Below are 22,341 nucleotides of genomic sequence, written 5' to 3' on the forward strand. Positions count from 1 at the left end.
TCATGTACAAAATTTGTCAGATATTCGCCTTCAGCTATTCCTTTGCCTGATCCTCTGCTTTCCAAACTTACCTGGAGCACTGAATCCCTGCCCTTAGTCCCTTTCAAGACTGTGACCCACAGAGATCTTTTCCCATACATCTGTGACTCCAGCCTCCCCACCCTTCATCTTAGGAAGTCCACCAGGAGCTCCTCCTTCCTTCTTTTCTTGTACAAACAGTCCCATTTCATTAACACTATCTTATGCCTCCTGGGTTGTTTCACCATAGTGTGGGTGGGATGGGAAAGTGGGAAAGAATGGTCAACTGCTGTTGCTGAGGCAGAAACCAAGGGTAAGGCTTTCTGCCTGTGATGCTCTGGACCATCAAAAAAGGATCAGAGAGGGCACCTGCTGCTAGAAGCATTTGCTGGTACCCCCAGCTCGGGGTCACCCCTCATTTTCAAAGAGAAGAGCCACAGCCCCACTCACCGTACTCTCTGGGTCAGGAGGCAGGGGCTCATTGCTTTGGTAGTGTTCATTCTTTGAATGAAACAGCTGAGTCTTCTGGTACAAACAAAACAGGCAGCATACTGCTGTCATAGGAAATGTCCTGATTTTGTTACAGCCAAGACCAGCTTTGTACAGTGTTAAATCTCTCCAGATTTGGATGTTGCAAAATTGAAGATTAGATGGCAGCTATAAAAATAAATCTTACTTTGAAAATATAGAGATTTCCATCCTCTTACTGCTATGATGGGATATTATTATATGGTTTAATATTCTGTCCCCACCTAAACTGTGAGTGACTTTTAAGAGAATTAGACATGCTCAGTCTGTCCCCCAAAGTAGAATCCTGCTTTACATTGGATCTGCCAGTTAAGTATATTTCACTTATTTCCTGAACACAGACATGTAACTTTGTCCTGCATATTCAGTCCAAATTAAATGCATTGTGGGTGAGACATAGAAAATGAGATTTGTCTACTAATAAATCAATCTAAAGAGATTCTTTATCTACCCTATTAGATTTCATGGCAACCTTTGGCATTTGTTTCAGATAAACGTTTTGCTACTAGAACTTGCTTTCACTTCTGACATTTTAACCAGCATTTCCCTTTCAAAACTCATGATCGGTGACCCAGAAGAAGTTCAGACACACAGTACCCAAGTAGGGATTGGCCTTACTTCAGGCATATCCACTGGCTTTACCCTTTAGTCTAACTACAAAACAGCATCATCTCCTTCAAATGGTGCACTTAATTAGACACATTTCAGTGTGGCAATCCTTGAACAGTTTTACCTCTTTGGGCCTCATCCCCTTTACACAGGATTGCAGATGTTCTGCGTCACTACTATTCATTGTTATGTCCTGTTAAAACAGACTAATATCATATTCTAATTACTTATTGGCACCCATTTTAGTACTTCATTTGTTCATACTGATCCAGACAACAAAATTTAAAGTACAAGTCTGTAACTGTTAGCAATACATCTAATTGAAATATGTAAGAATATTAATACTTTATGTGAATTGAAATTTACTTTGTTCACAGAGTAACTCTTACATTCCCAGTGAGAGGACATCCAACAAATATATTAGCACCCCATGCAAAGAGTGCTTAATATTAAAAAGGCTTAAAAAAGGCTCCTGAGTATAAGATCACAGGAATTTTTTGAGGCGTGGGAACTAAATAGACATATTAAAACCCAACTGTTTCTGAAAACTGTTGAAGTTTTACAAATGGAGTTCTTATTTGTACTTAGTATAATTATGTTACTAATTTCCAACATTGTTTTATTGATATTTCAAGGAAAAAATATAGCTCTAGAAGGACTTTGAGGTCTCCACACTCTAAGTTATATTAATGTGAAGGGAATATCACCATAAGCAAGAATAATGCCCTAAAGGTTATTCATTCTCATAAAAGATATGAAGAAAACATTTAAATATTTCTGAATGTGGGCTCTGATTATGCCTTTATTTTTATAAATGTACACTTTGTCTACCACTGGACTGAAGTTCAATACCATTGCATGACTTATACTAAACCAGGCAAGGATTTGCTGTGTCAGCAACATGTGAGTCAATTATATTTTTAAGATTATGTCTCCAGTGTATGAAGAATGATAAAATCAACACCCATAACACCAATGACTTTTATATTTAGGAGTGGTGCAGAAACTTGTAAGATCTAGGTCTTGCGAATAGAGATAAGAGAGCATCAACAGAAATGGAAGGAGGCATGTTGCAATGATTGAAAGCTACTAGTAATTTCTGTAAAATGCCAGTGTTCCCACATTCACAAACTCCATTTCTCTGAAATCCATGGTAAGATAGGCTCATGCCTCACTTGCCTTTATCTGTTTTATTTTTCATAATTGAAATCCAAATGAGCACAAGATAAGATGAGCATGCAACGTAATCAATTTTCTTTATTGTATGAACTAATTCACTGGGATGATCACATTTTCTTAAAATATGATAAGCAGGGAGTTCTTAAGTACAGAATTTTTCATAGAAACAAATAATAGCTGTTGCTGCTGTTGATTTGTATCTGCCACTGATGAAGGCAAAAGATATCTTCGGACAGCTCTATTCTGGATAAATTTAGACCTGACTATAAAACAAAGACATTGCAGAGCTCCTGCATTATCTTAGCACCCACAAAATATCTTTCAGTGAGACAAGGAATTTTCTGCCTACTACTAAAAACAGTCCAGATTTTTTCTTATGTTCATGAAATGAGTTGAGGTCAAGAACACTCAAGAATTTTTAGTTCATTTAGGAATATTAACATGGAGCTGAACTATTATTGTTCACACAACATGTAGTTTAGTATAATGAACAGAATTTTAAAATGAAATCAGTAGTATTCATTGAGTTTATCTGTGTAAATAAAATAAACTAGCTAATCTAAACCAAGTTTGTTTATGAACAAATTTGTGTGGGGTTCAGCTACAGATTAACCTGCCTAAATGTAGTTCCTCACATGAAGGGAAATTAGTTGCCCAAACGCAAGCATCTTACACTTTCTGGGATGCCCTAGGGTATACAGTGCATCAGAGTAAAGCCATCAGGTATGATGTATGACTGCATGCTTCTGTAGCAGGACCTGAAAAACAAATGCAATATTACCCCAGCACCAAAAAATGACATAAGATGCCCTGCTTTTAGGCAGCTGAATCCCATCCAATGTGTATAAATTCCCAACAGAAAGAAAAAGAGGTCAGTTCAGTTGTCTCCACTTGGTTCTCTAGTATGATTTAAGATGCTCAAGAGCACCCAGCCTGACCTCCTGATAAGTTGTTGGGTTTAAGCCATGAACTAGCTATTACGGCCAATACAGTCCATGGCTGCTAAAGAGCTGGTCAATTCAAAGTAGATACCACTATTTGGCCAGTTAATTAATTCTAGGGTCCCTTAGGCTTACCATCCAAAGGCTTGTAATTTGCATACACTTAGATATCCAGTGCTACTTGGTATGTTTTAGGGTATCTGAGAAGTCTGTCTCAGTCTGGCAGATATTACGGGACATATATTCAATTCATGACTCCATGGAATGACAGCTGGAGATGGGTCATAAGTTCATCTAGACACTAGTGCATCTCAGATGGCTCTGGGTGTCTGTGTAAATAATTTAATCAAGAAGAAAAACTGTTGAACTGTAACTATCCAAGAAATCTAATAAAACTATATTGCTCACAAATCTGTGCCCATGATTACTTTTTTTCTCCTTCTTTCTATGCAACACCCGCATGAATTTTTGGCTTGGTATCTACCTTATACTGTTATAAAACATTTTGTTGCTCAAGTTCCTTTGAATAATTAATCTGTCTTCCTTTCACGACAATATGGGGAGACAAGAACTTCTAAGAATATCATATGACCACCTTTTATTGTTTGTTTCGGACCTATCAGAGTAGCTGTGAGACTTTTTGCTTTATCTTTTGCTATGCAGCCTGATTATAATGTTGTAAGTATGCAGAAGAAAATTATAAGCATAGGACAGCAAAGAAGAGCCTGATCTTGCATTAATGAGACTTCAGTTATGTGGCTACCAAATTAACCTTGAGTAGGAGCAATAAGGGCAAGGCCAGAGAGATATCAAGCAGCTAATTGCATGCTTTTAGTGCAGAGAATCACCACAACAAGATGTTTTTATTACATCTGGCCTACCCATCTTTTTCATAACTTACAGCATAGAGAGAAATGTAACAATCTATAAAGCCATTAGCAACTGTCACATAAGAATGATGGTTTTGGAAAGTGCTGTTATAGGTTCTCTTAGGATGAGAAAATATAGAAAATCCAAAATCTGTGTCAAAGTTTTGGCAGTCTTAGGGTTATACTTTTGTAGCTGCAGTGTCGTTATGACTCAAGGCACTTTATTCTTGCACTATAAAGCTATTTTAGAACTAAATTTGCTTCAGTACAAAGCTAGCTTAGAAATTCAGTATCTAATCATAAGCAATTATGTTTATATTTCTACACTTGAGCAAGTGACTCCTTTTATGAGTTCAGAACCTTGTCATAAAGTCTAACATCTGAAATGTAAAAAGCAGTAGATTTGATAGGCATGAATGAGGCCAGTCCATCAGCCACTTAAGGAGAATTTGCTTCTTTGGCTTCATGCTTCTTACAGATACAGACTCATGGCTTTGACAGAAGCTGACTCCAGGGGAAACAGAAAAAAAAAAGGGAAGAAAAAAAAAGGAAAGATAACACCAGTATCCTAAAAATACCTGAGGGTCCACTGTTTCTATTATAGGAAGATGTCATCAGGATACCACCATATCCACTATTCTGTCTTTGCAAGATACCACTGATCAACTGGAAGACTGGGGACTCAGTAGAGATAACTTGACATTGTGAGAACCCAAGAACTCTCAAGCTGAAAAGTCAATTGACACACTGAAAATTTCAAGGTGCCTTCATACTTACAAACATGGAAGAACTAGTCAGAAATCTGAAAGTTGATGACAGCCTTGGTTGCCGGTGATAATGAGATGGTGGAGATCAGAATCATGACAGGAGGGAGCAAAAAGATGGATAACAACTCTGGACTTCAGGAGACCAGACTATTCAAGGGTCTGTCTGGATGAACTCCACAGAAAACAAACCTGGAGATAATCGTAGAATCATGGAGACATAGAATGGTTTGGGTTGGAAGGACACCTTCCACTAGACCAGATTGCTCAAAGGACCATCAAGCCTGACCTTGAACACTTCCAATGATGAGGTATCTACAACTTCTCTGGGCTACCTGATACTAGGGAATGTCCTGACCCACATGCAGTACCTTGTTGTACTTGGCCTTGTTGAATCTCATGAGGTTCACATGGGCCCAACTCCTCAAGCCTGTCAACGTCCCTCTGCATGGCATGCCTTCCCTCCAGCGTATCAACTGCACGGCTCAGCTTGGTGTTGTCTGCAAGCTTGCTGAGGGTGTACTCAAGCCCACTGTCTATGACATCAGTCAAGATATTGAACAATATTGGTCCCAGTATGACCCTTGAGGGACACCACTCGTTACTGGTTTCCACTCAGACATCGAGCCATTGCCTGCAACTCTTTGGACACGGCCATCCATCCAATTCCTTATCTATCTAGCAGTCCATCCATCAAATCCATATCTCTGCAATTTAGCAGCAAGAATGGTGTGGGGGACCGTATCAAAGACCTTACAGAAGTCCAGGCAGATGACATCCGTAGCTCTTCCTTTGTCCACTGATGCAGTCACTCCATTGTAGAAGGCCACTAGATTAGTCAGGCACGTGTTGCCCTTGGTAAAGCCAAGGCTGTCTCTAACCACCTCCCTGTCTTCCAGATGTTTTGACATATCTTCCAGGAGGATCTGTTCCATGATCTTAGCAGGCACTGAAAAGCGGTTGACTGGCTGATAGTTCCCAGCATTTTCCTTACTACCTTCTTTAAAAATGGGTGTGATATTCCCTTTTCTCCAGTAACTGGTGACTTTGACTGCCATGACATTTCAAATGTGATGGGGAGTGACTTAGCAACTATATCTGCCAATTCCCCTCAGGTCCCTGGAATGCATCTCATCAGGTCCCATGGATTCGTGAATGTTCAGTTTCCTTGGGTGGTCTTGAGCCTGATCTTCCTTTCTGATAGGAGGGGCTTAGAAGGTTATGATCAGCCACACAGAGTCTAGCTGGAGACATGTCAGTAATAATGAGCCCCAGGGTCAGTGGTGCATTCAAAACTGTTTAGCATTTTCATTAATGGACTGGATGATGGTACAGAGTTCATCCTCAGCAAGTTTGTAGGTTATACAAAACTGGGAGGAGTGGCTGATAGACCAGATGGCTGTGCTGCCTTTCATAGGGACCCTGACAGGCTGGAGAGGTGAACAAACTGGAACCGTATGAAGTTCAGCAAAGAAAGTGCTGCTCCTGGGGAAGAGTAAGTAACCCCATGCCTCAGTAGAGGCTGAGGGCTGACCATCTGGAAAGCAGCTCTGCTTGGACTCCTGATAGACAACAAGTTGTACAAGAGGCAGCAATGTGCCCATATGGCAAAGAACGTCAACAGCATCCTGGGCTGCATTAGGAGGAGTGCTGCCAGCAGATCGAGGGAGGTGATCCTTCCTCTCTCCTCAGCACTGATGAGACACCATCTGGACTGCTGTGTCCAGTTCTGGGCTCCCTAGTACAAGAGAGACATGGGTGTACTGGAGCAAGTCCAGTGAAGGGCCACAAAGGTGATTAAGGGATGGCGTCATCTAACATGAACAGAGGCTGAGAAAGCTGGGATTGTTCAGACTGCAGAAAAGACTCAGGGGGATCTTATCAATTATTTTGATAAACATTTTGTTATGCATTTTAAGAGTTTAGCAAAATGTGATCCCAATCATGGTTGGGGTCTTTCGTCACTCCTGTAATGTAAATCTCAAACAGTAATACAATCAGCAGATTCAATATATCCTGTTAGATAAGATAATAATAAATATGTAAGACAAGCACAATATGAAGCCTTGAACTGCTCTTGTGTGCCATAAACCATCATAAATCTCATCATTTTTCACTTAATTGAATTGTAATTCAATTAATTGTAAGCATTGAGTGCTTACAGAAGACTTCATTGTATGATAGAGTACTTTTTAGAGATTAGGATATAAAATCAATATTATCCATATTTAATTGATATTTATGAAAAGAAGACCATATACATATTGTTGGGGTTTTTTTTTTCATTTGTTCTTAGAAAAAATCAACAATATCCATTTAGTATATTCTTTTCTTTTCTTTTTTTTTTTTAGTTACAAATCAATCTAATGGTAAAACATTATTTAATATAAGAAATTATATGAAAAAATAAATTTACTTTTTTTGGTCTCCTCTACAGTCTGACACTATTACAGGTCTTGCCATTACTCCATGCATATTAATTATCCAAACAAATATTTCTCTACTGCCTTTTGCTTAATAATATTTTTTCCAGGGTGGAAGTTGACAGTCGCAATACTTCCAGCTATACTTCCTGTTAGTAATATATTCATTCATGATATGTAAGAGAAAAACACTGTCATAAAATGCTATGGCACCAGTTTTGTTTTATATACTATTTTTATTCTCTTTAAATAATGCAACATTTTAAGAAAACTAAAAGGAACCAGGCAACATACTGTAGACTGCCTGCTAGAAAGAAGGTTTTAAGTAGTGTTTGTAAAACACTTTTAAAATCAAAGATGAAAAACATTTTTTAAATGTAGCATTTGTACTTTCATCCATTCATTCAAAGTGTCTTAGTCTCTACTATCCTCAATTTCTTAGAAAACAAAAAATTGCATATCTTATTGAATGAAGAAGAAGGACTACATTTCACCCATAAATGTTGCACATGTGCAAAATTAGAACAAATTCAAGTAACACCAAGGATGGCAGTGAAATTATGAGTATTCTGTTCTTTCATATATATTATAAATCCTAAGTGAAGCAAACAAAAAGGTAAGTCTGACATATGTTTAGTGTCTCATCTGAAGGTAACAAAATCTCAAAACCAAATGAATTGAGCTTCTCCAAAATCAGCAGTTTATCATAGAATCCTAGAATGGTTTGGGTTGGAAGGGAACATAAAAATCATCTAGTTCCAATCCCCTTGCCATGGGCAGGGGTACCTTCTACTAGATCAAGTTGCTCAAAACCTCATCCAACCTGGCCTGGAACACTTCCAGGGATGGAGCATCCACAACTTCTTTGGGCAACCTGTTCCAGTGTCTCACTGCCCCCACAGTAAAGAATTTCTTCCTAATATCTAATCTAAATCTACCCTCTCTCAGTATAAAACTATTACCCCTTGTCCTATCATTACACTTCCTGATAAAGTGTCCCTCCCCTTCTTTCCTGTAGGCCCTCTCTAGGTACTGGAAGGCTGCTATAAGGTTTCCCTGGAGCCTTCTCTTCTCAGGGCTGAACAACCCCAACTCTCTCAGCCTGTCTTCATAGGAGAGGTGCTCCAGTGCCCTGACCCTTTTCGTGGCCCTCCTCTGGACCTGCTCGAGCAGGTCCATGTCTTTCTTATGCTGGAGACCCCAAAGTTGAACACAGTACTGCAGGTGGGGTCTCATCAGAGCAGAGGGGGAGAATCACCTTCCTTGACCTGCTGGCCACACTTCTTTTTACACAGACCAGGATATGATTGCCTAACTGGGCTGCAAGCACACATTACTGGCTCATATTCAGTTTTTCATGCACCAATACTCCCAAGTCCTTCTCTACAGGGCAGGTCTCAATACACTCATCACCTAGCCTATATCATGTTTCAGATTACCTTGACCCAGGTGCAGGACCTTGTTGCACTTGGCCTTGTTGAACTTGACGAAGTTCGCACAGGCCCACCTCTCTACCCCATCCACGTCCCTCTGGATGGCATCGCTTCCCTCTGGAATATCAACCGCACCGCTCAGCTTGGCATCATCCACAAACTTGCTGAGGGTGCACTCAGTCGCACTGTTCATGTATACAGCAAAGATGTTAAATAATACTGGTCCCAATATGGACCCCTGAGGGACACCACTCATCACTGGTCTCCACCCAGATATTGAGCCATTGACTGCAACTCTTTGAGTGCAACCATCCAGCCAATTTCTTATCCACCAAGTGGGCCACCAAGTGGTTTGATAATGAGATATTTGCAATAGCATCAGCAACTTCAAGTGTATACTTTTTATGTATGACGTGGTTTGGTAAGAGACTTTGAATCCTTTTTATTGTCTTAAACTTTGTACTTAGGCTTATTTTTATTTTTAGTGCCCTTGAAAGGAGAGCATACTTTTTCTAAAGCAATAGATAGTTACAACTCAACCTAACAGTAAGGTTCCCTTGAAAAGAATCAAACCAAGAAAAGTGGAAAAGTATAACTAATATATACATATTAACATGATTAAATCATTAGTGGGCACTAGGGTGGAATAAACTCTGAAAGACAATATGTTGGCATCTTGAGATTATTTAACCTTAGTGAGTTATAGACTATCAAATGGGAGTCAAGTCCATAGATGTAGAATATATTTTGGCTTTTCAGTTCTAATTATCCCATTTGGACTAGTGGAACAGCAAAATATGTAAGTTTCAATTTTTATGAGCTAAATTTAGCTTTGTGATTTTTTTTAAAAATACTGTATATAGCATCTGATGCACAAATTAGGAGATGCATTTAGACAGCTGTTCTAGTATAATAGTAACACCATAAAATATAAATGTACCTGGCATGCTTTTCAACAGGAATGAAAAAGCTCCTGCCCACACAGGCCTTATTCAGACCTTCTGTACCCACAAAGGATGAACTATCCTTTAAGAAGAATATATGACAAGAGTGATGTGTAAATTAACTCTTGTTTTTGTTTATGGAAACTAGCTTCTTTCGAGTAGAGGCATAGAATCTCTCCAGTAACAATTTCTGTTCCATTGACCCAGCAGGTTATCATCAGTGGTGGCAAATTTTCAGGGAAAAGAAATATATATATATATATATATATACATATATATATGAGAAGAAACATTTACAAAGAAGAAACCTTTTATCCAGGAGAAAGATTATATGTTCCCCTGTATCTTTACATTTTCAAATATGTCAGCCCAAAATGACCACTCAATGGAAAAGAATGCTTAACTTTGATTTCATAATTAATTAAAAGATCAATGTGACTGTTCCACACAGCTGGGTGTTAAGCTGTCCTAGGATCTAATTCCAGCCTTCTGATATACAGTTTGGTTCTTTTTTTTTTTTTTTTTCTTTTCCAAATGTCACATAAAACTGACCAAGCAAGTTTACAGAATACCTAATGAGAAAACACTACATCATTCTTAACACAGAGCACAAGCAAACAGTTTTATTCCTGTTTGTGCAGTTTAACCTTCTGCAAAAGTAATTAGGTCTATAATTAAAAAGCTATTTGGAATGATTAAAACCCTGTTATCTAGTGGCATTTAAAGACAAATGCAAATGTCAGAAAGGATGAATTAATTAAAATTACTATTGAAAAGAAAAAAGTATACCAGTGTAAGGGCTAGAGGATGTTATTTACTGAAATGTTACAATATGAGGTGAAGCTAGATGTTCAGAGGATATGGTGAAGGTTGAAATAATTTTATCTGGCATTTTGTAACGTGATCTGCTACCATTCATGAATATATATTGTTACACACATTCATAGATAAATGCCTCAGTCCCTATCTATAGCTTAGGAGCATAAGGGATGTTCACAGGAATCCTCTGTTTCATCTCTGCTTTCCAGCCCAGAGCAGTGCTGAAACAGCAAGGGAGAATGGTTGCAACAAGACTGTGCCAGCTAACAGCAGATATCCTGGGAAAAGTGCAGGGGTGCTATGGGAATATTTTCTTCCTCTCTTTTCCTCTTCTCTCTCTTTCTTTCCTTCTTTCTTTCTTTTCCTTCCTTCCTTTCATCCTTTCTTCCTCTCATGCTTCTTACACAACTAATATGTGGAACAAAGGAATAGTGAAGTAGTATCAAGAATCCTCTTTCATAAAGTTGATTTCCCCATAGTTACCTGTGCTGAATAGATTTAATGGAATAACTTACCAAATTCACAAAACAGACACAATGAAGGAGGCATGTTGATAATATGTGTGCTGTGTAATTCAGATGACTTTTGCAAGGCTCCCTACAGTGTTACCTGTAGAAAGATACGTCCTCGTATGAAAGGTATGTCCTCAAGGAGCATTTCAGTGTACGTACCTACAGTAGACGCTCTGCATCATCCCTAGGAGGAAGCCGTCTCCCTTCTCTGATGAGAGAAAATGAACCTAAGGAGGTAGACTTAATCTTTCTACTCTGAATGCCCTTTCTTGTGCCAACAGGACTTGTGACTTTCTTTACCAGCCTTGATATAGGATCATGACAGCATTTCTTTACAGAAGATTCTGCTTTCAGAGCATGAAGCTCTCTTCTTTTTATCTTATCCAATTAGTTACAACATAAGAGTGTAATAGAGACAACATTGCTTTGCCCTCCCATCAATGACAAAACACACTCAGCCAAAATACTTGTGGCAATTAGCACCCAGAAACTGCATATTTTAAGCCAGTTGGCTTGGGCTCAAATAATTGTATGTTCAAAAAATTGCTGTAATTATCTTCTGGATTTATCATTGCCACAGCAAATTTTTTTAGATTATGTTCAATATATGGCTTAAATGGCTTTTTTCCAACCTACGTTTTAAAGGCAATGATACTGATTACTAGGTAAGTTCTCTTCCTACTGCATTGTTAAAGCACCATGGCCAGAAAAGATTAATTTTCGGCACACACTCCCAAATGTTAACACAAGAGCCATCTGAGTTTCTATTACTCACTCAGAGGCAGCTACCTCTATTAATTCATATGACTTATTTTGACAAATCTCTTTTTTTATGAGGCTTGTGTCTTTTCAACCTCATTATAAGGAGTTCAAGAGATACTTGATCAGGGCTGGCTCTGTGAGGAAAAAAAAACAAAATGTGAAATATGAATGATAAATTAACTACAGCACAGCATAACTGTGTCTTCAAGAAACATTGTAGCAATGACTCATTACTTCTCAAAAAGTAAGATTCACAAAGAAGAATCAAAAATTTTAAATGGTTTGACAAAAATACAAATTTCAGACTTAAGAAGATAATTATCTTTTGGACTGAAAATTTCAGGATGTTTCCTGTTCACTTTAAAGGGCGCAGAAAAACTCAGCCAAACTCATTTGCATAAAAGAGGTTATCAGTTACCCATAGTTCTACAACAAACATTTTGTTATTGATTAAAATGCATAGTCTCTGGAGTATTTCTGTTCTGACTGCATACATGTCAATACATTTTTATTATCTCACAGGCAATGGAGAGAGCAAGCTAACCTGATGCCCAAATTTCTTTTTTATAGAGAACAGATACACACCCACACCCACACACCCCTTGGCACCATTCTGGATTCAGCAGAGGGCTGGGACACGCACCCAGACCTGGGAGCTCAGTGTGCACCCGTGCTCTCCAGTGTATGTACGCACAAAATTGAGCTGAACCCATGAGGAGAGTATGGCAGAGTCTGCTTCATAACCAAAAGTGTTAGGCCTTCGTAAATCAGACGTTTAGTACACTGAACCTATGCTGTTGTAATCATTTTACTGTACCTGTGTGTTTTCTGAGAGTGAAATAAATGTGTAAAACATCTTTATTTTGTTCCAAAGCTAAAGATACTGTGGTTAGGATTTTGACAGATTTCTGTGTTTCTCACAACTGCTTGCAAACCTGGGCACAGCTGCTGCTAAATGTTTGCTTCCTAAAGCCACAGCTAGGAGCTGTGTGACTCTGGATCAAAAAGGAATATTTTCTCATTGTTGAAAGCAAAAAGGTTACACTGACTTTTCAGCATTAGGGATAAAATGGCAAGCATGGAAAAAGAGACTTTTTGGAAGTTTTGAATTTAGTTTGTTATTTTTGTTTTGTTTTGTTTTTAATGTGTTTAAGGCAGCATAAAGAAGTAGAAGGGATACCCATCACTAACTCACTCACTTCTAGTATCAGGGAATCACTGTTCTGCTGTCAGTTTTTGGATGTGCCTTTGACTCCTTGTCTATTATGTTGTTAGTTTGCATTTAAGTCCTCTGAGGCTGGGGTTGGGATTATAAAGTACAATGTGTTTTCACAGTATTATTCTGACTCAGATTAGGGCATTTAGATAATAGTGTAACATAAATGAAATAATTTTAGATTAATAAATCAGTTAACTAATTTCAGATCTCTCACCAAAAAAGGCCAGCATAAGTGTGTCTTTTCATTTCTCTCTGCTATGTTATTAAATAATTTGATTAAATTATTATCATGTTGAATATATTACTTTTTATGTACATTAAAGCCTTCTTTCTGCAAGTCCTTGTACAGAACACAGTAGGGAACACAATGTCATTAAATTTCAACCCCAGTGTGAGTTACTGCTTTATTTGAACATAAGAAAGGTTATGCTTTAGACATAATTCTCTGCGGTGAGGTCTTGATTCAGAAACTCATTGCACAGTGCACAGTAAACAGAGAAAACTTCAGAGCTGCTTAGCTTAGTCTTCATGTGGGAGTATAAAGTTAGACAGAAAGCACCTGTAAATCTCAAGGTACTTGGGTTTTTTGCTCCCTTCATCATGAAAAAAACAAGGTTAGAAGAGGCAAGAGGGAGTGGTTGAAATGTGGATGGAAGATTTTTGAAAATTGTTCTCCATTCACGCATATGCTAGAGAAGAATTCCTTTGTTTGGCCTCATTACTGCACCTGGAAAAGAGTCTTTCTTTTTCTTCCCCCCCCCAAACCCCCCAATCCCACTCCTGTTCATCACTTCTTTTCTCAGATTTTAGGCAAACAGTTTTCTTTACTGGCTGTGCATTGTGCATCTGAGCTTATATCCTCTTTATGTGGGAAGGGGCTGAAATAAAGAAATTAAGACAACCAAGGGGGATGGATGGAATATTGATATATTTCATTGATACATTGCTCTTGATAGGGACCTGAGGGAATTGGCAGATATAGTTGCTAAGTCACTCCCCATCACATTTGAAATGTCATGGCAGTCAAAGTCACCAGTTACTGGAGAAAAGGGAATATCACACCCATTTTTAAAGAGGGTAGTAAGGAAAACGCTGGGAACTATCAGCCAGTCAACCGCTTTTCAGTGCCTGCTAAGATCATGGAACAGATCCTCCTGGAAGATATGTCAAAACATCTGGAAGACAGGGAGGTGGTTAGAGACAGCCTTGGCTTTACCAAGGGCAACACGTGCCTGACTAATCTAGTGGCCTTCTACAATGGAGTGACTGCATCAGTGGACAAGGGAAGAGCTACGGATGTCATCTGCCTGGATACGGTCCCCCACACCATTCTTGCTGCTAAATTGCAGAGATATGGATTTGATGGATGGACTGCTAGATAGATAAGGAATTGGATGGATGGCCGTGTCCAAAGAGTTGCAGGCAATGGCTCGATGTCTGAGTGGAAACCAGTAACGAGTGGTGTCCCTCAAGGGTCATACTGGGACCAATATTGTTCAATATCTTGACTGATGTCATAGACAGTGGGCTTGAGTACACCCTCAGCAAGCTTGCAGACAACACCAAGCTGAGCCGTGCAGTTGATACACTGGAGGGAAGGCATGCCATGCAGAGGGACGTTGACAGGCTTGAGGAGTTGGGCCCATGTGAACCTCATGAGATTCAACAAGGCCAAGTACAACAAGGTACTGCATGTGGGTTGGGACAATCCCCCAAATCAGTGCATACCGGGAGATAAATGGATTGAGAGAAGCCCTGCAGAGGACTTGGGAATTCTGGTGGATGAAAAATTGGATATGATCTGGCAATGTCTAATCATATCTTGGTCTGCATAAAAAGAAGCCTCGTCAGCATGGCAAGGGATGCAATTCTTCCCCTCTACGCTGTTCTTGTGAGACCCCACCTGGAGTACTGTATCCAGCTCTGGGCTCCCTGGTAAAATAAAGACAGGGACCTGTTAAAGCAGTTCAAGAGGAAGGCCATGGAAATGGTCAGAGGGTGAAACAACTCTCCTATGAGGAAAGGCTGAGAGAGTTGGGATTGATCAGCTTAAAGGAGATAAGACTCCGACGAGAGCTTATTGCAACCTCCTTTCAATATATAAAGGGAGCTTATAATAAAGATGGAGAGAGGCTTTTTCCTAGGACCTGTAATGATAAGACAAAGGGCAACTGTTTTAAACTGAAAGAAGGAGAGTTAGATTAGATATAAAGAAGAGCTTCTTTACAATGAAGGTAGTGAGGCACTGGAATAGGTTGCCCAGAGAAGTTGTGGATGACTCATCATTGGAAGTGTTCAAGGTTAGGTTGGACAGGGCTTTGAGCAACCTATCTAGTGAAAGATACACCTGCCCATGGCACGGGGGTTGGCCTAGATGATATTTGAAGGTCCCTTCCAACCCAAACCTTTCTATGAGTCCATGATTCTAAGATTCTCTCATTCTCTTCAAAACTAAAAGTTTAATTTTTTGTTTTTTTGGTGACCTGACATAGAACCCATTGCTGTCAAAGTTTTTTGTTTATTTTTCCATTTGATTGAATTCTGTCATACATCCTAGAGTTAGAAAACTTTCAACTCAACTGATTTGTGGTGAGTTATGAGAATGTACTAAATAAGGGCAGCAGAAGTCTTCTGATACTTCTTGTATGGGATGACATTATAGGTGTTTTCAGTACCTGTACACTTGCCTATTTTAGGATATAATAAAATTAGTACCAAGCACTGCTCCCACTCCTCTTCTGGTGACAACTGAGTGGGACTGAGTCAATGTAGGACAGAGTCATTGGAATCCTGTTTTTCACGTTCGGATTCTGATTCACACATATTCTTCCCAGGAACTCAGTTATGAACCCTTCTGGAAAGCCACCAAGGGGCGTAAGGCAGTGGCCATGGTGACTACTGAGTTGTCAGGTACTTTGGAGGTTGACAGCGGTAGCCTCCAGGCTGTCCTTCCATTACCTGTGCAGCTATCCCATAGTAGGCAGGTAGTAGCAGGCCAGAAAGCTGGGTGAACTGATGCACACCAGCCCTTTTCCTAGAGCAAACTCTCACCCAGTTGTAGCTCCCAGCCTGTGACTCCCAGAATAACTGATTGGGCTCTGACAGGGTTCGGTATAAAAAGGGCCCGTTTTACTCTGTTTTGCCGAAGTGTGCTTTGGCTGTGCAAGCATTTATTTACTTAATTTTCCTTCACACTGTAGGTGTTGACTTATCCAATATGAACTATTCTACATGTCTTTTCATATTACCAGCCCTATAGACTTCCAAACAGTGGAGTGTCACAGGAATTATAGATCTTATTTACTCATTGTTTTTTAACATAATAGACATAATATACCCTCCTATGGTTGTTACTTTTTTAGTCACAGGTTTTACTCCTGTTTGATAGTCTACTTGGCCTCCCAAAATATATGAGCAGTTATCTCATCACATCAAATTCTGTATGGTTTGTTTGTTTATTTCCATTGAATATGTATATACTCACATGTGATTGCATAATTATTAAACCAATAAAACTGACAGACCTCTGAGTGCTATATTTATCTTCAACTGCCATATTCATAAGTAAAGGTAAGTAAGACCATAATTCACGTTGACTTAAGGGACAAGTAAGTTATTAAAGCCTTTTTGGTGACATAAAAATGGTCTGCTTCTACTTCATTATATAAATACATATGTAAATATATATATATGCTTGGCGTTATGTGAAGGCCTCACTACACTATTCACTACTGGTCATTTAGAGCAATATTTGTGATGTGAATTCTTTGGAGTTCAGTGTTGTATTAAGGTTATTGCTCTATTTTAATTTCTGCAGTTTCTTTGTGAAAAATTTCAATGTAATTTATCTTACGCCTACTGACTATTTGTTCTTTTGGTGGAAAAATGAGATGTATGGGTGACTACAAGGGAAACAGGACATTCTTTCAGTGATAGGAAAGGATACAGTAAATAGCTATCAGTGAAGTTCTTTGCCTGTGGTGACTCTTGTTGTAGCAGTTGCGTTTCCTCTGTTGCATCCTCCTCTGCTACAAGTCACCTGCAACTCCTATCTTTATATGGGGAAGTGACCTCAGATTTCAGGTCTGTTCTCTAAAGCATCTTCTATACGGAGACAGAATCAGTGCAAAGCAGCCCCTGAAATGCACATACCCATCTTTTTTTCCATAGGTGAAGAGCCAATGAATGAACAAGTCCCTGCCTTACAGTGAGAAAAGAGTAGAAATTTGGCCAAATGCTTATTCTGGCAGGTGAGATTTTAAATGTAATGCATCTCATCTGGCTTCTAGAGAGTCACCAGCTTAAATGGCTTTAGAAGTAGACCTATGTAAAGCCACATGAGAAAGGCACAAGGTAAGTTAATGAGAAATGTGATCTAGACCTATTTCAGGAAATGTCTATACTCAAAACTTGATGTTTAGGATGTTAAACCTTCTCTTTAGTATGTTCTTGATGACTTTCATTACAGTGTGACAAATAACAGCATAATAATAGTGTAAATGACCATCAGCAACAGATGACGTCTAAATCATCTACTTTTGCCAGCCATCCAAATTAATCCTAAATATAGTACCACTTCAATATGGTACCCACTTAATGATCTGAGATACATTCCAAATTTTCACTCAGACACTTAGTCACAAAATGATCCTGTTAACTGCAAAGCAGCAGACTGGAGATAGACACTGATGAATGATTAACAAAAAAGAAGGTAACCACTTAAAATGATAAAAGTGTGATAATGTATTCAAATTTAAAAAGAAGACTTAAGAACCTAAATAAATTAAACATAGGCAGGTACTATGAATCTAAAGCCATGAACTTGAAATTAGCTAACTTATGAAGGAACCTCAGTTTCATATGAGTTCCAGTTAATGTTTTAGTTTCCCAAGTGCCTTCTGCACAAATGCCTCATTTTCAATACAGGTGAATCCAATGATGATCCCCAAAGTAGGTGCTTGAACCACTGGAGTATTTCGGGAGCATGGCCAAATCTCACTGGCAGGCTTGGGCTCCCCTCAAAATGTAGTGAGACCTACCACTTTATTTTAAATCACAGGTTGAGATGAAAAAGAGGAACCCTCCTACCCTCCTGTCTTCTCCCTTGTTTTATGTGTTAAAGTAATTAGCTACTGTAACCTTGTAAGCAAAGCCTGATGAATAGGAGACTGTGTTCACCCTCTGACCCAACCCCAAAACATTGAAACCGACACTTTTCAGGAGTATGTCTAACTTAGTGGGACTATGGCAGCACTCCCACTCCTCTCATTCCTTACTGTGTCATTAAGATGGTCATTCAAACTGTGCTATGCTTTGGAGAGAAGAGTAATTCTCAGGCAGGGTGGAAACACAGTACCCCAGCCCACGCAGAGAATGAGGTGGGCTGAGGGTGCAGGGGGCTCAGGCAGCCTTGGTGAGGCTGCTGCAGCTGATCCAGTTGGCTCTTCTTATCCTGGAGGAGGGATAGTCACAAAATCACAGAACCACAGAGTGGCTGAAGTTAGAAGGGACCTCTGGAGGTCATCTGGTCCATCCCCCCTGCTCAGGCAGGGACACCTAGAGCCCAAGACCATGTCCAGATGGCTTTTGAATATCTCCACAACCTCTCTGGGCAACCTGTGCCAGTGCTCCATCACCCTCACAGTAAAAAAGTGTTTCCTGATGTTCAGAGGGAAGCCGCTGTGTTTCAGTTTGTGCCCATTGCCTCTGGTCCTGTCACTGCGCACCACTGAAAAAAGCCTGGCTCCATCCTCTTTGCATCATCCCTTCAGGTATTTACATACTTATTAATATATATATTAAATATACCATAACAAATATAATGAATATACTATAATGAATATAATATAATAAATATAATATAATAATATAAATTTATAGATATCTTTTTATTTATGTACACAACATATTTAATAATAAGATTCCCCCTGAGCCTTCTCTTCTCCAGACTAAATAGTCCTACATGACTCAGCCTTTCCTCATGGGAAAGCTGCTCCAGTCCCTTCACCATTTTTGTGGCCCTTCATTGGACGCTCTCTAGTATGTCCATGTGTCTCTTGTACTGGAGCCCAGAGCTGGACACAGTACTCCAGGTGTGTCCTCACCAGGATCACCTCCCCTGGCCTGCTGGCAATACTTTGTCTAATGCAGCCCAGTATACCATTGGCCTTGTTCGCAGCAAGGGCTCATTGCTGGCTCATGTTCAACTTCTCACATTGCCAGCAGTCGTCCCGCTACTATAAAGCTCCTTTTCTCATGTCCTCTTTCAGAACTGCACACAGGTCCAGGTGTGCCAGGTTGTGTCCAGGTGCTGAGGGCACCAGCGGGCTCTGCAGCCTTGCCGCTTTCCTGGGGGCTGGCAGCTGGTGTGCAAGGTCAGCTTCGTTACAGTGCAGCTGTGACCCCGGATCAGGCTGCTGTGAAAACAGCTGCATTGTGAGAAAGAGCTGTCAGAAGCAATTCTGGGGCTTCCCCACCTGTCTCGGGAGCCGCTCAGGTCCTTGCCTTTGCTCCCTGCCTGACTTCCCCTTGCTGACCTGGCTCTGGACCTGCCTGGAGGTCTGGGCTGTGCCCGACCCTGGCACAGCCAGACCTGCTCTGCTGTTCTTGCTGGGCTACCTTGGGGCTGCATCCCGTGTGGGTGAGGGCACTGACTTGCCAGCTCCCCAAACCCTGCACCAGCCACCCTGCTGCTTCCTGACTCTGGGTTAGCCGTCTCGGGGCCAGAGAGCTGATGTGCCACACTGAGAGGGTCTCTAGGTTTCCCACCTTCTCTCCTCACACCTCTGATGCAAAGGACAGGGGCTGCTGGACCTGCATCATGTTTAACACACTCATACTTCTCAATGGCTTTGTCATGCGCTGCTCAGATGTTATGGAAGAGCTTCAACTGAATGAGATTCTTTTAGGAAGCAAAATAATGAGATTGAAGAATATTTTACCTATTTTCATATTTGTTTGTTCACTGTTTACTGTGATAATGGTTACTGATCTTTGTGAGAGTTATTATATCTGTAGAAATAGTATTTGCAGAGAAGAATGTGCCAAACTCCTGAAATAGTACTACTAAACGTAGCAGATTGCTTGCAAGAATGAATGTGACCTGTCAGTTTTAATGAAGTCAAACAGATACTCAACAATCTTGTCTAGATTTCACTTTTCCAGTTGGATTTACTTTATTTTATGTGCTTAAACATCTATAATATTAATCTACAATTCTCTGGCTAAAAACAAAGAAGATCCTTTTTTCGTTTGGTTGGTTTTTAAAATTTTTTTCCTCTCCTTTGTCATTTCAGCATTCAAACTACTTGGCCACTGAAGACATTTTGTCAGGGAAGGAATCAGAGTTTATTGACAGAAATTTATTTTTTTTCCTGGTTAAACAGATGGGAAATCTAGACACAATGGGTAAGTGTTAGTAAGGCAGTCGGACAAAATCAGCTCTTGTCAGTTTGGTATATCACTCAACTTTCTTTGGCTGAGTACCTAATGCTGTTTTACAGTCACAAAAACTTGTTTAAGAAGACATAGCCATTGCTATCATTCTTTGATTTGGAGAAAAAAAGATTGTATGATCTTTTTCTACTCTACATGGGGCATAGCAAAAGGAAACACTTTTCACATCAGGTTTTATTAAATTTTTAATAGATCTTTGCAATCAGAGGATAATGTGATATTACTCAACTGTGAGTAAGAACTTCTAAAATGGCATACAGTTTCATCAATGCAACATATATGATCCTGGCCTAAAACTGCCTGGCACCAGTTATTCCTTTAACATGAAGCTGCCTTTTGCACCAGCAGATCTAAGATTCACTGGGCAGGTCCTGAACCACCAGTCAAAAGGCATTGTTTCAGTCACTTCAGTGGGGCCAGCATTTTACCATTTTATTTTGTAAGATTGATCCATAATATAAAGACCTTCCTATATTATGAGCACGTAACCTTCTTCTGCCTACCTTTAGAATAGCTTTATTTACATGTGTTATTTCTCTCTGCTTCTCTGGGAATCCTACCAGAGTGGTGATAGGGTTAATGTACCTTTTTCCATTGAAACAGATGCAGGAATATGCTGTAGATTAAAAAAGGACAAAGGTGGGGAGGTTTGTACTACAGATTTTTTTCTACAGCAATCCTTATCTGTTATTCCAGAAATACTCCCCCAGATGTATATGACTCTCATGTTTCTAATGTCCAAATGTCAAAAAACCATTATGAGACTGACATTGCTCCCCTGGTGGATATGACAGAAATCTTAGTTGTGAAAATCAGTATGATTTCATATTTGCCATTAGGGAATCTTTGTAAAATGGAGCCAACTTGTATACGTAAGGATTTAAACTTAGATTTCAGGGTATCAAAACAAAGAGAGATTTATATTTCAGCTTTTGGTATTGTCTCTTGCAACTGAATATTTAGCAAATGTTTTCTGAAAATTATCCTGCAGTTCATACCAAAGGAAAAGCACTATCTGGATAGGTTTTAGACAGAGCCTAGACATGTTCACATATTGGTTCAAGCTGTTCCTCAGCTAAAGTAAAAGACAATTCAGATATACCAGGATTCTTATTGATCTACTCATGTCTTATTAAATCATTACTCTCTTTTTATAACACTTTCTGAAGCTTCAGAGACTTTCACTGAAAAAATTGTCCCAAGTGGTGACTACCCAGTGAAGTACCAGAACTGGTTTTCCAAAAATGTAGGGCTTGTATCAGAATTTTTTAAGTTAGGAAGGGCGCATTCTCATTTCAGTTTAAGCTACGTAAATAGGTTCAGAGCTTGACTGGGAATACATATGAGAATTGTAGCTTTAGATATTCCCAGATATCTAAGTATTCTCCGAAGAGTAGCAGCATCTGCAGCAGTGAAGAACACCTCTGTAGCACAGAAAGCTATTCCACTAACAGTTCATTCATAAATCTTTATTGACAATCCTGGAGTATGGATAGATGAAGTGATCAGTTACATAGCTTGGGTACAACAAAACAGCACTCCTCATTTCTCAGTACAAAAGATAATGGAACAGTCTTCACAGGCACCATTTTAGTAAAAAAGAAAACAACAAACTTCTGATAACAAATGCCAACAAAAAAGTTTTAGCTTGTTATATCTGTTAAGAGCTATGTTTAGAGTATACTGTTTGTAGCTTGGTTGAATTTTCTACAAAAAATCAATTTTACATTAAGAATCATTTAAATTAAACACATTTTTCAATGACTACTAGCTCTTATTTTCAAATGTCACATTCAAAATCAACCACTGAGGACAGAAGGCCCATGCCTACAGAACAATGGATTTTTCATGTATATTTCCAATAAC

Source organism: Buteo buteo, chromosome 3 (assembly GCF_964188355.1).
Source record: "Buteo buteo chromosome 3, bButBut1.hap1.1, whole genome shotgun sequence".
In the NCBI taxonomy this organism is placed as follows: Eukaryota; Metazoa; Chordata; class Aves; order Accipitriformes; family Accipitridae; genus Buteo; species Buteo buteo.